At 35.7% G+C, this 18,772-nt stretch overlaps 1 protein-coding gene across 3 annotated transcripts in view; it reads left to right on the forward strand.

Annotated features, from left to right (window-relative positions):
- The first annotated feature begins 12,205 nt into the window (after window positions 1-12,205).
- Window positions 12,206-18,772, forward strand: part of palm2akap2 (PALM2 and AKAP2 fusion) — a 161,225-nt gene continuing 154,658 nt past the window's right edge. For all 3 annotated transcript variants that reach the window (XM_015362791.2, XM_069187343.1, XM_069187344.1), the window contains exon 1: window positions 12,206-12,509. The gene's annotated coding sequence lies outside the window, so the exon portion shown is untranslated. The remainder of the gene's footprint in view (window positions 12,510-18,772) is intronic.

The following is an 18,772-nucleotide window of genomic DNA, read 5'->3' on the forward strand; positions in this document are numbered from 1 at the left end:
CAATCTTAAATCTTGAAATCACCTACTGTACCTGTATATGTGAAGGTGTTGACAGTATTGTCTTCGTCATTTTAGAAAGTTACAGACAGACTGCTTGCCTACATTTTGCACACAAAACACCTCCAAGGACATCCACATAAATATATAAACAGAAAATACTATATTCAATACTATAACACTAGAAATGATTTTTTTAAATTTATTGTTTAAAAATAATTGGACATTATATTCTGTGTTCAATCACTTCTGGGGACTAAATGTTTCAATAGGCATATCAGTGGGTAAGGGTTGAAGTAACACCTAGACCATTCATACATTTTTGTTGAAAAGTAGTGAAAAACCAGCTTGCTTTGCAATTATTGCTCTGAATTACATGTAAGCTCTACATTTGCATTAGCAGCCCTGAGGAATATCATTCATTTTTTCATCTAATTTCATGTCTATACTGTAGATCAATAAATCCTCACTGCAAACATACTATTATCTCACCTGTGTATATGCACACTGTGATGTCTTGTGCATTTTTTTCTAAACATACAAACGAGCATACAATTGACTCTTGGTATTGAAAAAGGACTTCTAGTTTCTAAACTGACTGAAGATTTACAGTAATTAACCACTAGAGAGCTTTGTAAAACAGAAACATTTGAATCACTGTTTCTGAATTGTTTTCTACCTTCCACTTGCCAACCATTTTAAGTCACCCTGGTCAAAGCTGTCTGCTTTGCAAATAAATTATTAATAACAATTTTCATAGAACATGAAGGCACCAAGTAAATTTTATGCTGAAAAGTAGAAAGCAAAAACAGTATTTGAGCTGTCGAGGTGTGAATGAGAGAGTAGAACATTAAGAGATAAATAAAGCTTGCGAGACTAAAGGTGCATGTGAGAATGGTCACAAGAGAACTGTGGTCAAGTAGGTTGTGCAGTTTAGGAGGTCAGTGTAATGACCTCATGGTTTATGTCTTGGAACAACATTACAGTTTACGGTTATCCTGTATTTTTTCTTTTTTTTATTCTGGGAACAGAAAAAACGTTTTTGTGAAAGGGAAGTATCAGTAGAATATGGTGCAAGGTATGGGAAGTCCACATCAGGTTGATGCTTCAAGAATTGTGTTCAGATGAGGGCCCTGTGAATTCAACTTGAAGCATATACAGTACTTTGTAAATCAAAGTAAACAGCTTAGTTTACATTTAATTAAAAACGGAGTTTCATTAAAAACTGAGAACAGGACTCAAAACATCTTTACACAAAGGGTTGTAGTATGAAACAAGCAAGGTTTTTGAAGATGATACCATGAATTCTTTACATCAGTTAGCTACTAACTACTAAATGGGCTTGTCAGGGCTTTGTTCTTTTGTAACCTTTCTTACATTTTCAGGTTCTTACGAGTTGCCCTTTCACCTACACCCTGGGATTTGGACATATACAACAAAAAACATGTCAGTATCAACTGGGAAAAATATAATCATATTCTGCATTTAATGTCAATTACATAAAATAATATATGATCAAAATGAAAAATATAGTAGTAAAATATATTACTTAGCATCACATAATGGAATACTAAGCTTCTGAACCTTTTCATCCAAGAACCATTAATAAAACACACGACTATAATAACTATCTTAGAGAAAGGGCAGCCTGCAAAAGAAAGCATTGGCTTCCATGCTTTTAAACTAAAATGCAAAACATACACCTAGTGGGCCTGAAATAGGGCACTTGAGCTGGGAAGTCCTATAGAAACAGTACTATAATGTATACCTTTATGACAGTAATCTAAAAAATTTTAAATAGGTTAACTCGGTCGTGGGATAAATCAGTCTGGTGCTTCAAGCTGAATGCATTTAAACTTTTGTCATCCAATCTCCTCTTGCTCAGCGTCAGTCTTATCTCATTTTACTTTTAAATAAGCATTTGAAATTAAGAACAAAAAAAATCTTTATATAAAACGGATCAATGGTGAAGCACAAACCAGAGAATACAAGTGAGGGGGTGTGCACTTAAGACTGAGAAGGAGGAAGCTCTATTTAAAAAAAGGAATTGAGAGAGTCTGGAATGAGCTTTTAAACCATACTGTTGGAACGAATAGTTTTGCTTCCTAGTAAGAAAAACTATATGACCAGTCCTTGGAAACTGAGATACTTGGAACCAGACTGCATACAATAGGCTGAATGACCTCCTCTTGTTAATAACCCCTTATGTTCTTATTTCCTTTAATGTTTAACCACATGTTCGTAATGAATAATTTATACAGTATATGCTATACTGAATGGCATTAATAATCCAACAAATCAATAGGAACCGAGAGCATGTGTTGTGTTATATTGCCTGTCAATATATACTGTATAGTGACACTGATAGGGTCATGGTGCAATAGCAGATCTCTTTTAGGTGGGTCACAGCCACACACAAAGGTATTACATGGTGCTCTTTATTTATTGTACAGTGGAACTTACAAAAACAGTCACAAACAGTTCTTCTCAAGCTCTGTCTGAACTCTTCTGTACCCTGAATACCTTCTCTATAAACAGTTGGATAGCTAAACTGCTTATCAGAACCGAAGTCTCTTAACTTTAAAATGTATAATGTTCAAACAGAGGTTTATTCCGTGCTATAAAGAGAAGAAAAGAAACAGCGTTTTGGATGTGGAGCATTCTTCTTCATTCCACACCCGAAGAAGGCTCCATAACCAAAACGTTGTGTTTCTTTTCTTCCCTTTTCATCATGGAATACACCTTCACAGCCTACACATGCTGAAGCAGCTATCTGCTTGAACTACTAATGTTCAAACATCCCATGATAGGTCACTTCTATATTTGATAGGCCTGTCTTTTTTCATTCCCAGGCATTACAATGGAATGTACTTCAGAATAGAATCCTCCATTTCTCAGAACCTGCCACTGTTCTACAATATTACACAATTTACTTTGAAGTGCATTTTCTCTACATACTGTACAACTTTGCAGGAGTCTGGAATAAGCTCCTCAGTTGTATTTTTTAGGTCAATTCCCTGACAGTGATAAATGTTTGTCTGCCCTGGGATGGACTGGTGTCCTGTCTAGGTTGTATCCTTCTTTACACTCGCTAGATGCTGGGATAGACTCCGGCTCCCTCTGCAAGTTGTGCAATAAATGTTAAAGTCAAACAATTTCATTTTGTGTTCTTTAAAAAAATCTATCCTTTGCATGGCCTTGGTCTATCATTTTCATGCAACGCATGTATGTTGTAGACAGTTTACTGTACCTTGTGTGCACCTTCTTCATTTTCTCTGGGTATAGGGATTGTTCACCGTCATGCATTATGTAATCTTTGATTTAATGGCAATTCCTTCAGTGTTTTCAAAATCTGTGTCACCATGGCAACCACTTCTACTGACACTACTGTCTCCAGGGGCTTGGCCTTATTCTCATGTTCACATAGATCACAGCTGTTTTCCTCTAACAAAGCAATTAATGCACTGGGGCATAACCTGAATCTGGAATTTTTCAAGCCCAGAGGTTTCTTTTTTATATTCTGTAGGTAGTCCATCAGTTTACAAGATTATGTTTGTTGAGTATATTTCTACTTTCTTTCCTTAAAGTATATATTTTCACCATGCAATTGTTTCTGGTCAGAAATGATAGAAATAGGTTATGGGAGACATAACCCAACAATAATTCAGTTTAAAAGCCAATATAGGTTAAATGAGCACAATATTTTGTATAGTACAGGAATTCAGTTAAAGATCTTTTTCATATTTTCAGAATGTTGCTATTTCAGTTTTCATCGCATTACATGGATTCTGAAGCAATTCATTATTGAATCCTACGTGTGTTAGCCATTTTCTATTTTCATTATTACAATAAAAATAGTAGGACAAATGGGATTTCATTTTATTTAATTGAATACTGCAAAATTTACAATTATACAATTACTATACTATATAACCAATATTGTTACAGAAAACAATTGGAAATTACTTTGAAATGTACTTAAAACCGAAGGCACTTTTTTTACACAAAAGTTCATGGGAGTGTGAAACAAGCTACCCAGGCATTTTGTCGAAGCTGATGTTTTGGCTTCATTAAAAAAAAAGCAGAATGAGATCTTTGGATCAATAAGCTTCTAATAACCCAAACGGATCAGTTGGATTTACAAAGTGTATCTTGTTAAATTTTGGGAATAGGCCCTAACATTTTACATAAAGTTTCAGCTTTTTACAAATTGTGATTCCAAGCATTGAGCACAGAGGTATGTAATCTTTTCAGAGATGCCCTGAAGCACTTAACAGGATATTAGTGTCAGGTGTACATAATTCAGGCAAAGAAATCATTCAATCACCTTGCCAGAGACATTTCTGTATTCAAAACTAAAAACACAGAAATGTTACTTCACAATTTGTTCTTTGAACAGAGATATTAAGGGATGATAACCTTATTAGTAACTTTTTGTATTTAATAAGATTGTTTTTTTGTTAGCAATTTTTCTTTACATCTCCATTCATTTATAATAGTGTCAGTTTTAGCATTCAATTATGCATTTCTAATACTCACTAAAGTATTGTTGTATCATTGTATGAGACATTATCATGATAAAATTAACACAAGAAGATTGTGAAGTTTAAAAGATTAGAAATGCACAATGTACTGTATGTCGAGGGAAACTGTCAAACATTGAGTTTGTACATGAGTACAAGGAAATTACTATATTACTGTAAATCATTTGAAGGATATTTCCAAAAAAGGAGATGAGGCTAGTTGGCTGAAATACCACAAAATGATATTTTAATATCATAAGCTGAAATTTCAAGGTATTCTGTACCAAATACTTCATACATTTGCAGAAAACAGTATTTGTGAGAGGGGTACCAAAGACATTTACTGTATATTACAATTACTTTACATTTAAGGTAAGACTTCTGATGTAATTTACATTACAAAGTGAGTACTATTGGCATTAAAATCTAAGTGATTTTGCAGTTTGCAAAGATTTGTGTTCTGTATATCAGAGTTGCATATCTAAAATGTAATAGAGAGAAATGTTTTTGAAGTGGCAATGTAGAATAATGATTAGATGGAACTGTTCAAAATTCTATGAGGCACTGAAAATGTCTACCCAAACGTTCACTTTAAAGTAAAAAAACAATAATAGAATATTATAAAATTAAATACAATTAAACTGAGATAAAATTGCATTTTGCACATAGCTGTGAATATGAGGAAACAGCCAAGGCACACTGGGCGTGGGATTATTCTATCATTAATGTTAAATCCACGGAAGTACCTTCTCAAAAAAAGTATTTAGTTAACAGAATGACTGCCACACCACCTTCTTCAATGAGGGTATCGCTAGTCAAAAGGCACCACAAATCTGTTCTAGAGTGTTCTACTTAAATGAGGTGGAGGTGAGTGTTATGTTAGACCCTGCTCTGTCACAAAGTTAATACAAATGATCCCACTTTACATCTTTTTTTTGTGGTACTTGTGGTACACCCCTCTCCTTATGTAGGACTGAGTAATAATTTCTTTAATCCCAGAGTTTCATGGGCTGTCTGGTAGGTAAAAAAATACATCTTTTCTCATTTATAAAAAACACTAATTTGCTCCAAAATATAGATCTGGGTTCCATGAACAGAAATACAAGTTAAGAGAGAAGAGTTTCATGAACAGAAATACGAGTTACTGTATATTACTGTCCCCAAAGAGAGGGTCAAAATGCTTGTGCTCTGAATCTGTAAGAGCTGTTACCAGATGTTTGACCAGGTCACGTGCATATTTTAAGTATCTAACTTGGATTTTAGGATAAATTTCAATAAGTCTTAAGTCCAGTAGCTCCCTGATATAATGCCACTTCCACTTCTGTTTGCTTTTAATATTTCTGCAGAAGTTACATTTTGTGCAGTCTTTGAGGCAGGATGTATTGGGAATGATGTGTGGCCCCTCCTCCTCTTTAAGAAGAACCAAAAGCAGATCCTAACTTCGGAAACATTAATCCTGTGTACAGGGCTTTCCTGTGTTGATTTATGGATGTTGTGCTATGTTCTTATGGAGACAGATGGTGTTTTGGTATGTGACTGACACACAACATGGTCCTTGAGGGATTTGATAGTGGAGTGTTTCGAATAGTGTCTGAAGTCTGTTTGAAGACTAACTAACCTAACCTTCAGAAATTAAAAAAGATTGGTGCCACACTGTGTTCTGTTGATAAGCAGAGCATGTTGGTGGATACTATGTATATTCCCCAATACCAGTACCATGAAAGGTACCAAAGAAAGGGAAATTTCTGTGCTGAACTAAAGGACTATATCCACATTGTTTATAATCAACATCAACCATTTGTATATTATCATCAGATCAATTTCATTTCACACATGAATATAGATCAGTAGATTTATGGTTAATCTAGAGCTCAGAGAGACAGGTTTAGTACCTACAGTACATCTACATGCTATAGTGATTGGCAGCTCATCCTTCAGATGATGACAAAAATTAATACACTACATTGACATGACAGACGTCATACCTTCACAGCCAAATGCAGAAGATGTTTTGTGTTGGTGCAGAATTTCTTTTTGTAGCTTAGAGTACGGGGTTTCTTGCTCTGTTCAGAGAAGTTGAAACAAATTATTTTCTTTGGTAACAATGTTGGTGAATAAAAGTATTCAAATCTGTTAATTCAGGAAATGTAAAAATAAATGTCTACAAGTAAAAGTAACAACCCACTGTACAGTATGCAAAAAAAGTAGCAACAGTAAGATTTTTACCACTCACATAACTATATACAGTATGTGTATTTAAATCTAAAAAGGAATAGAAATGTTAGTCACATCTTTGCTTCATAAAACACATACATTTATGTATAACTATTTCCTAAATCTCTTTAAAAAATCAGGTGTCTGGAGAGTATGTTAGCAAGGCTTTCCTGCGTAACTCTACTGAGCATGCTATAATTAAGTGAATCATTAAAACTTATATAAACCTGTAATCACTATTTTCTTTTGTTTGAAATTCTTCACTTTGGATTTTTTGTTTGTTTATATCAAATGATAAACGCTTAATTACATTCCTAAATAAAAAGGCAAAAATATAAATGTTGAAAGTAAATTTACAGATTTATATCTATTATGTAAATTACTTGTTAGCACAAGGGTGCCTTCTAGTGGCAATGTTGACACTGTTTAAGGCATTATTAGGTTTTGGTACTTTCCTGCTAGTGGTTCTGTTCTAAGATGACTGCTACAAAAACAAAGTTTTACGTCACTGTCACTCAAGTGCTCCAAATTCTGTCTTTTAATAAGGAATATTACAACTTGGTGTAGAGGATGGTTTATTATTATCGCAATCATTACCTAGTGTACTTCTGTGGATGTGAATGTCACAGAAACAACATGGAGATATTACTTACAGTACTTCAGTAAACACACTATATACAATGAAGGACAAAAGGACTTTGACTATATATTAAATGGTCTGAATACTTTTATAAGGCACTGTATATTGATGCAAAGGAACAAGTAATAGGTTTATTCCATGCTGAAAAAAAGAAGAAAGAGAACACAATGTTTCGGCCGTGGAGCCTTCTTCAGGTGTGACACCTGAAATACCAACATTTGACTGTAATGAGGATAAGAACTTATCTTCATAAGGTTTAAGTAATGGTGACTGTGGTGTACCTTGGGCATTTTGTGTGAGGTGGCTTCCACCTATGAGACTGTAAGAAAAGGAGAATATAACTAACATGGTCCCTGTTGAGTGACACCGGAGGCCCAGGTTCGAGTCCCCAGTGGTGGGGGGCTGACCTGAGGCGGCAGCGGTGAGGGTGCATATCCATGTGAACCTGAGAGTGCTACAATATGTACTTACATGTTGCAACAATTCAGAAGTTCAAAAAAATTATCCAAGTAGATGGTGCAAATAAATTTTTTTTACATGGAAAAAGCATAACCTTGTACATTTAATGTTTATTCCTATTAAAATCTATTTAAAGAAAAGCAATAAATCCATTCTTGAAGGGCCTGCATTATTTCAATGTGATATTACAGGCCATTCCAAACAAAAATCAACCACAACAGTCAATTATCTTATATGATGAATGGTACGCTGACTGAAGTATCCCCAGTTGGTATACGCACAGCCAGAAATTCTTAATACTTCCCAATGCGAATAAACAACTGATCTGAAAAAATGTAAATTTTGTGGAACACCTGGCGTTGTCTCAGTAGGAACAAAATTGCCAAAGAGATTCAGTGCAGTTTTTTCTGTGAAAATTGATTTATCAGGCTCTGATGATCTGGTAAAGCTATTACAGACACAGTCAGACTGCAAATGCCAAGTTCCTGAGAGATAGTGTCAGGTAGCCTGGAAGAAGACAACTTTCTATGTCACAGTAATGAATGATGCCATTTCCCCATTAATCATAAATCAAACATACATATGACACTCAATGAAATTCAGAATGTAAATTTAGAGTTGAATGGTAGAATCGGAAAAATATGTAGTCAGATATTGAACCTGGCATGCTAAACCCATGTCTAAAATATTTTTTCACATAGAGCAATTAAGAAATATGTGATATTCAGTTTTATTAAAATCAGGAAAATGCTTGGTGGAATTGTTTCATGAACATTGTCAGTGTAGAAAATGTTGTAGTGATACTAAACTGATATAGTACTTCTTTAATAAAGTAATAATCTTGTCCTGGTCTTCACAAAGAAACCCAGATTAAAATCTGTGCAATACTAAAAAATGAAAACATTTCTAAAACAAACCTTTATATATCTGTGCTCAATATTAATATTAATTGTTTCCTGTGTTGTGACAGTACATTAAACCATTTTAAAGATGTAAGAAAACAATTGAAACAAAAGCAAAATAATCTGTCTAGTCTTTCTTCAGATTTTTTTCCTCTCCACTGTACGGTCAGGCTCACACATCGCCTCTTCACCTTCTTCTCCTCTTCTTTTGTCTTGTTTATTTTAATTATGCATTGGCACATACTTTGTTTGTCCTCACGGGTGGTGGGAGGGAAAGTGTTGGTCCGGGGTCCATCTTTGGGGGTAAGTGAAGTTCATTTTCCCGACTTCAGGATGGCTGTGCCACCTTCACCCTTTCTGGGGAGGTTCTCAAGCACAAGCCAGAGGGGAGCCCCGGCCACATTATTCTCTGGAACTCCATTTTACTAATTCTCGTTTTCTCGGTCCCCTGAGGGTTTATCTCAGTTGCAAGGCAGCGCCTCAAAGCGACTCTTGGCAAGTCAGGGGACTTCTTTCGCTTCTTTCTCGAGCAGCTTTCTCTTCATTCTCAACCCCTTGGGCAGTGCCCCTCAAAGCGATTCCTCCAGTTAGGGGTTCTTTCTCTTCCCCCTTGAAGGATTCATCCCCAGTCGTGAGGCAGCGTCTCTCCTGCGAAATCTCAGCGAGTCAGGGGAGTTTTCTTCTTCCTTCCCTACCCCTGAGGGCCTAGCTCCCAGTCGTGGGACAGCACCACTCGAGCGACTCTCCGCAAGTCAGGGGTGTTTGCGTTTTTATGCCCCAGAGGCTGCCAAGTCAGCTAACCCAGTCTGCCACCTGGGTCCCCCATGCGGTCCAGGTGCTCTTTTCTCTACTTAACTAACCCCTGTTTCTCCCCTTCAAATACAGACATAGTGTATATGACACTTGTATTTTTGCCTCATTTAAAAATATGCTATGGATGGACGTTTGGACTTAAATTTCATTTTCGTTGCTGGCTGCATCTGGGCAAACACGTTGCTTTTGAGTTTAACCACATATACAGAAGACATGACAAAATCTTACAAAATACACAAGCTCTGCCAAACAAACTTAAGTCTATTTAATAAAATGCCTCACAGGAGAAAACTATTTATAAAAGTGGGACATTACAATATTCAAAACTGTAACTTTATGAGGAACTCACTACTAACCGTTTCAATTCGGCCTATTTAAAATCAATCAGTGGAAGGGCATAAAGGCAAGGTTTATTTTTAAGTTACACTTACAACCTGAACTCAATATGACCGCGAACTATGATTTTAAACCCTCCATTTGAAACAGAGGTGAATTCTGATCTGTAACCTAACACAAAATGGTGGGATTGATAGATAAACAACAAACAAAATAATGAAGAATTACTGTGTATCATAGCAACGACAAATAGTGCATAAGACGTAATGATCACAAAATGTGAGAAATATTTAGAGATTATCTGTGTGGTGTACACAGATATTTATACAGGGATACTGGATAACTGTTGCAACCTTATTTTTTTTTCTCCTTGATTTTATTTTGCATTACTATAAAATTGAAAAATTCTACATATGTTTGTCCTCAAACTGTAGAGTGTCCAATATATGAGGGGCTGATGGTCAGGATGTCCTTTGGTTGACTGGAGTGAAGGTTAGAGATGTTTATATCCTCGCTGGATGCTATGATGAACCCTGTATTTGATGAGCCTCAAGGAATCAATACACCAGCTCTCTCTGGGGCTGGGACTGGCTAGTAGCCATCAAAACTCTTGTGTATGCTAGGCCCAGAAATCTATTTAAGCTTGATAGAACGTATTCCCACCTGGAGGATTTTGTCTACAATATTTAAAACATCTGTGTTTTCTAAATGTTCATTTCATAAGTAAATCTCATCACAAAAATACTAGAGTACACCCTTCATCTTTTTAATATCACTTTGATGACATAGATCAGGGTGGTCAGTGTGTCTAGTCTGCTAGTTTTCTAGGTCTCTAAAGAGCCATCACCTAAAGAGTGGGGTTAAGTTTGTAAATTGCTCCTATTAAGCTAACTAAGAGCTGACACACAGACGCACCTCACAAAGACCACAGTTGGATCTCCCTGGTTGACCCAAACCCAAAACCACATGACCACAAATATTAAATAAACATTTTCTCTTTTTTAACATTGAATATGAATAATTTAATCATTTTGTTTTTTAAACAAATTAATTGGTATGCCACAGCCGTCATGAATTTGTAGAGGAATTCCCACTGAAATTCCCAAGTGAGAAATATACTTCCTGTTTTGCTGTTTCAGAGTTTATCCACAGGGTGGGAGTCATGCACCAAATTCCAGAAAGCAGATTGTAGGTGTAACAAACCTTCTGAGCATTTGCCAACAAAATTATTACTGTTTCTTCTGTGATGTTTTGTGTGATCAGTTGGTTATTCTTTCTGGAGCAAATAGTGCTGGCATTCCTGTTATTAACAATAATATAAATATATTAAGAGACATACTGTATGTACTATATACTGTACTTAGTTCTTAAAAGTTACATTTATTAAAATATACTGTACAATTAGTTGAGAAGTAAAATGAAGTGAAGCAGCCCTATATTTCTACACTAGTAAATATACTTTTAGGCTTCATGCTTGATGTGATTCGACTTACCTTCACTGGTCATTTCTTTGAATCACAAGCTGTTTAAACCATCTTCCCTTCATGGAAACTAGATAATCCCATCAATGACTTTCTGAATTAGGAATTTGTTCGCTTTTCGCATACTGAGCTCTTACCATTTCCTGATGCTGATTAAAATAAACAACACTCTCCAAGGACTGATGACTTATGCTCTAATGTCTGATTCAGTGTTAATTAAATGTTAAATATGTTTAAATCAATTAAATGTTTAACTGTAAATGTTTAATTAAAAAATCAATACTGATTGCAACAAACTATTCATGTTTACAGTATATTACAAATGGATTTCACTCTCTCTCCATGTTATCGTTTTTTATAGCATCAGCATTTCAAAGTTTTCTTGATGCTTTAGAAATGAAACAGCATACTGATGTTTGACAAGAAAATGAACATGGATTACCCTGACCTTTAATGGCATGTATAAAACTGGGATAGCAACCAATCAGCCATCATGGCCTAAAAAACCTAAACACGCTCTTTAGGAATTCAAAGTATAGTGTACTGTATTTCACTGGGGCGAACTCTAGAACGACTACAGATGAGACAATTTAAAGATGAAAACTAGGCATCAGTCTATGAATGAGAGATCATCCTTACAGAGAAAGGGCTCACTTAAATGTGGTCTGTAGTCCTTGTTGTTCAAGTATTCCTGAACGAGAAAGGCACTGGACTTTTGTGCTGGAAACTCAACAAAGCTAACATTGTTTCACCCCGTGATATCATAGGTTTACTGTGAATGTCCTTGTCACATTTGCCCCCTCCCATCTCCCTTTTCCTACACACTGGGCACACTGAAGCCATAACCTGACAAACAAGGCTCCATAGAAAGGATTAATCTGAAAAGCTACAATCGTGCTATTTTATGTCATAATTTATTAATCATGGACGATATCCTACGCCTCTATTTGGGACTACAAGTCACCAGTTTGTAAATGCTCGATCGAGGCATGTGCCAAAAAGTAATCTATATACTGTAACCCAGGTCTGTGGTTTTGTTCAAAGCAAAACCTTAAATCCCCAGCAAGAAAATGTCAGCAACTATCAGAATGTGAGGGGTCGCATAGCCTTACACTACTCAAGGACAGCTGCTTATCCCAGACTTGTAAGTACTGTCTAATTCAGCTGATAAGATATTGACTTTGTTCTGTATTGAAGTTTCTTTTTTATCAGTAACATACATTCTTCAAAGAATGGGCAATCCTGAAATTCCTCAGTGAACTGTTGAACTACAATCCATAAATGGGTTCTAAATGGTTTCATAGCAGACTGATATGAAATGATGTTTATACAATATTGTATGATTTACAAAACCTTCTTCTAAGTTGCTTTAGAAAATAAAAAAAATTGAATATCAACTCATGTTCTTAGAACTTTTTCCTCATTTAATTTCTTTTAAATGTTATAAAATTAATTATTGCATCTGCTACTGTATATTGCATTTAATGCTTTACTTCTGGATTTGGAAATTACTTTTTCTTGCAAATCTGTTACGTTAATGAAGGCACTGCTATGTGACAATTTGAGTAGTTTAAGTTGTTGTTCATTACCTTGTACATAACATAATTTGTAGTTTCGGAACATGAGAACAGTTATTGTACAACTGAGAGGAAGACATAAGGCCCATCTAATCTTTTGACAATTTGCAGCTTATTGATACTGTATAAAGATCTCATCCAGTCATTTTGTGAAAAAAGTCAGGATATTAGCTTGAAAAACAAGGATGAGTAGTTTGTACCATACTCCCACATACTCTTTTGCATAAACGTGCCTACTGTTCTCAGTTTTAAAGCACTTCCACATAGTTTTCAGTTATGTCATCTGGTTTGTGTTTCTCTGTTTATTATGAAAAAGTCCATAAGATTGACTTCATCATTGAAGGTTTTGAGTACTTAACTCAGGTCCCCTTGTACTGCAATCTGTTGAAGATTAAGAATATTCCTTTAAATTCTTAGTAACTTAGTTACTTTAGTAACTTTAAATTCCTTGGTGTCCATATCACAGAGGACCTCACATGGTCTCTCAACACCACCTGTCTGATCAAGAAAGCGCAACAGCTCCTGTACTTCCTAAGACGGTTGAAGAAGGCTAAGATATGTCCCCAGATCCTCACTAACTTTTACAGATGCACTACAAGCACACTGACGGGCTGCATCACAGTGTGGTATGGCAACTGCAGTGCTGCTGACCGCAAAGCCCTACAGCAGGTGGTGAAAACTGCCCAGTCCATCACTAGGGTTACCCTCCCAGGACATTTATGACAGATGGTGCTTGAGGAAAGCTCTAAGCATAATCAAAGACCCCACACACCCCAGCTACAGACTTTATGATCTGCTATCATCTGGAAAACAGTACCAGAGCATTCGGGCTTGGACTACCAGACTCAGAGACAGTTTTTACCCCCGCACTATCAAACTGTTAAATTCCCAGCCTCTCTCACTCTCACTCTCACTCTCACCTCACCTCTCACCTATGATCTGAACCTCACAGTGATTTCTTCCTTTCTTTCTTACCAAAAACCCAAACACACATTGAAAATCTACCTCTACCATACATGTCAAAAGCTCACTCCCCATAATTTCTATCCCTTTATTTTATTCTGTTGATGCATATTTTTGCACGTAACCTGTTACCTTTTTGTTGTTTTGCACATTGCCTGTTGTTGTTTTTATGCACATCGTCTGTTGTTGTTTTTTGCACACTGCCTGTTGTCTCTGTCTTTCTTTTGCTACACAATTGTATTGTTGTTGTTGTTGTTTTCTCTTTGTACTACTTATGTCCGAGAGCTAGCTAAATAGCATTTCGTTATACCATATACCATGTATATGAGTGTAATGACAATAAACTTGAAACTTGAAACTTGAACTTGAATATTCAGTTCTTTTAGCCTGTTCGTGTAAGACATTCCTTAAAGTCCTGGAGAGGTTGCTCTTCCTTGAACTGATCTCAGAGCAGCAATCAATTTTTTTAAATGTGGTGACCATTGTACACATTTTACAATATTGTAGACAATATGCTTAATGAAGCCTCAGTAAACACATTACACAATTTTAAAATAACTATAGATTTGAATTCTATACCATATAACTATAGTGTATATCCTAATATTTTGTTTGCCTTTGTATTGTTTTCCGACATTATCTAAAAGATGCCACAATGTGTAAACATGAATACCTATTCCATAAGTAACCTTTTTGCCTACTTTATATGTCACCTGTGAGGTGTACAGTATGCACAGTCTTGAATTTTATATCCATCTTTTTCAATATTGATTGTTACTTACAAAATTGTAACGTTTGTTAATCCTTCATTTTGCATTATCTGTAAACCTGTCCAGTGCAATAACTATACAATATTTTAACCTAACTAAATCATCCATATGATTATAATCTTAACTGTATGAATAGAACTGCTACCTGTTGTAGTCATTTAGTTTATATTGATTAAGAGATCTCCTTAGTATTTGTTAGTAAATATTGTTTGAGCTTCCACAAAATGCATGTTGCATTTATCATATTAAAGACAACCAATCTGAGTTTGGGAAACTGAAATCTCATTTGGGTAATTCTCAGATTTTTCCCACCAGAACTTTAAGGGTGTATATTTAAAGTTTTACGACTTGAGGTGACATTATTTAATTGGTGTACAGTCTACATAACTTTATTGTAACTTCACTATTTAAAACCAAAAAGTAGGTCTACAGTGGTTAATATACTTATAATATAACCTAAGTTGTGCTCGTTACACCAGATTTCATATTGGACACAGATTTTTTTATTATTTATCATTCTACTATATGTTTTCCTTACACACCCTACCTAAAGAAAATGGTCCCTTTAATTTACAGAAGCATGTAAATTAGCATAGAATTAAATATATGGATTTGGGAAAACTGGATTTGTAGGTACATAATAGATACTACTGTACATACAGTACCTGTAAGTTTAGGTACTTAATAGTTATAGTATGGAATGTAACTTAAAACTACTGTTTAGAATAACATGCATGAACTATTTCAGAGAATCAGAAAAGTCACAAATAACAGTACGCCATCAACCTGTCAGTCTCCTTTAAAGTCTCCTTTAATTATGTGTATGTTCAGAATTTCTAAGTGAAGTCTGTGTGAATTAAACTCTTTTGCATTAAGAAAAGTCTGAGTCAATCTGAGTCAAGATATAAGATAAATATATTACATATATGGAAACATTTTCTAGATTCCATATTATAAGCAGTTCATAAACCTCTTTCTCTCAATACTCAGATGCACATGTCTCTGAAAACATATGGAAATTTAACCCATTTCTAAGCCAATTGTCCGTCCTGTATTTTGTATTACATGCTGTAGAGTAGCCTTTTACCTTTATGGACATGTAGAAAGGAACAGCTAACAACGATTTGACAGGTCAATGTGATGGATTAGTACTACATGTTGTTTTTTCTGATAATCTTTACTTTCAGGGCTTTTCAAAAAGTTTTTTAGTGTCTTTGTGATGCACACCATATATTCTTTTTTGATATAACCACATTTTTTGTCAGGGAAAGTGATGGATGCAGATGACAGTCTAGTGTCAAGCATAGCACCGTGGCTGTCAGTTGCCATTGCTCAATGAGGACCAATTAAGGACCTGAGAATGACATGTACTGTATTCTGTTCCACAACTTACTGAGGTGTTAGTTTGTTTTAAAATAGCTTACAGGAAACTACCTCTGAAACAACATGCTGTATATACCTTTGCGAACATGTATTTTATGCAAGTGATATAAGGGGCCATATTAATAATAATAATTGCTTACACTTATATAGCGCTTTTCTGGACACTCCACTCAAAGCGCTTTACAGGTAATGGGGACTCCCTTCCACCACCACCAATGTGCAGCATCCACCTGGCAGCCATAGTGCGCCAGAACGCTCACCACACATCAGCTATCAGTGGGGAGGAGAGCAGAGTAATGTAGCCAATTCATAGAGGGGGATTATTAGGAGGCCATGATGGGGTAAAGGCCAGGGGGGAAATTTGGCCAGGACACCGGGGTTACACCCCTACTCTTTTCGAGAAGCGCCCTGAGATTTTTAATGACCACAGAGAGTCAGGACCTCGGTTTTACGTCTCATCCGAAGGACGGCGCCTGTTTACAGTATAGTGTCCCCGTCACTATACTGGGGCATTAGGACCCACATGGACCGCAGGGTGAGCGCCCCCTGCTGGCCCCACTAACACCTCTTCCAGCAGCAACCTTAGTTTTTCCCAGGAGGTCTCCCATCCAGGTACTGACCAGGCTCACACCTGCTTAGCTTCAGTGGGTTGCCAGTTGTGAGTTGCAGGGTGATATGGCTGCTGGCCATATCACCCATATTGTTGAAGGCAGTATATAAAAGACTGTCAAAAAGTAATCATGTTTACAAAAATACACTTAAAACAAAGAACTTAATATTCAAATTGAATAATGTTTTCTGAAATGTTACTCTTAAACTTTCTTGCTGCAGGTTTTCAATTGTTTTCCATAAAGATAGTTTATTGACATCAAATTGAAAATTTGACCTGTAAATAGAGCTTAACATAATGATATGATTACAAAAACATATTAATAGGTTAATTTGGCCATTTAGAAATAATGCTTTACATTTACACATAACCCTTTTCGAAGGAAAGCTTAATATACTTTAACTTATCTTAAAATATACAGCACCCCCTAGAACTGGGACAGATTCAATCTTATTTTTCATTTACAAATGAGAAATGTATACTTGTGATCATGACATTACCTCCAACATGCTTCAGAATTTTCTCAGAAGTACAAAGATGGGGCCCTGAGAGTTTTGGAACAAAGTTTACCAGACAGATGAGACCCAGATAAACTTTTATCATAGTGATGGAACTGCAGCTGAGACCATCTGAAGACCATCTCATCTGTGAAACCTGGTGGAGGGTAATGTCATGTTCTGAGCATGAAGGTCCCTCTGGAGCTGACTCACGTTTCATTATTGAAAATGTATATAATAATGACAACTGCAAAATTAATTCTGACATTTGCAGAAACATTTTGTTTGCTTATGTGGAAGAAAATATTTCTAGCTTTAGTGGATGGAGCTGCACCAGTGCAACCAAAGAGTTAATCAGTAGAGAAAAAATGGAAAGATGTCCACGTCAATCTCCAGATTTCAGTCTGCATTTACATTCATCTCACATACTGAAGAAAGTATTGAAGTCAGAACACTCCAAGAATAAGAAAGAACTTGATCTTGTAGCTGCAAAGACTTGGCATCTCACATGATTACACAAACAGTTTAGTGAACTCAATGGGTCACAAATGTGATGCAGTAATTGAAAATAAAAGAGAATATTAACCAAAATACTGACTTTTATGCTCTGAATGAGTATATGATTAATTGTTTGCACAGCATTACAGGAGAAAACTGTGCATTATATTGGAATTATTCATATTAAGCTCATGTTGAAAAATATGAATAGTTTGACTTTAAAGAAATATAACAATTTTGACTTTGCTGTCCAAAAATCTTTGGAGGGCAGTCATTTTTAGATTTGTATTCTCAGGAAAAACTGGGACAGTTATAAGGCGTAACCATTTAGAATAAGACTGATAAGAATATGAGACCAGGCACAATAGGTAGTGTAGATATTGCATGCATACAATGCCTGCTTACATTCCATAGTTGCCATCTGTTATAGTACATGCCATTTATAGAAGGAGCCTGTTGATTGTTCTCAGTCAGTTCTAAGTAGAATTGCAAAGAGAGCTTCACACTTGACATTTTAAAATTTGAAGATCAGGAGGGAAAAAGACTGGAAAGCAAGATGTAAAAGACATTGCATGCATTTCAGACAGTCTGATAATAGATGCAAAACATTACAAATGTCCAAAAGTGTGATGACCTTACATGCCATCAAATTCAGCAAGAAGCATACTGTAGCTTAAAACTGGATTCAACTCATGTTCCCAGACTGAACTTTCAGCGAATGTGAATCTAAAAGGATAATAGATCTTTTTATTCATTACACACTGTATGTAATACACCTTCCAAATTATTACCATAACAAAACTGGTAGTTATCAAATTAAATCGTCATAGTGCTATTTTAAATTTTTTATTCTGATCTCCACTGATTACCACTGATTACCACTAGTAGTAGAAAACTGACTACAACTTTAGATATTAGAATTTATGATTTGAGCATGAAGAAATTGAAATTTGAAACCCCCATCCTTACCTAAGGTGGCTCGAGGCATTTGAACACTTTGAACACATTAGGACTCACATTGAATGTCACAATGCTGGTGATTTTATTATAGAGGTCTAAGCTTTACAATCTAAATACTCATCAGCAGCATCCCCCACGCATCTTTTAAA

This window comes from Lepisosteus oculatus, chromosome 3 (genome assembly GCF_040954835.1).
Source record: "Lepisosteus oculatus isolate fLepOcu1 chromosome 3, fLepOcu1.hap2, whole genome shotgun sequence".
Lineage (NCBI taxonomy): Eukaryota > Metazoa > Chordata > Actinopteri > Semionotiformes > Lepisosteidae > Lepisosteus > Lepisosteus oculatus.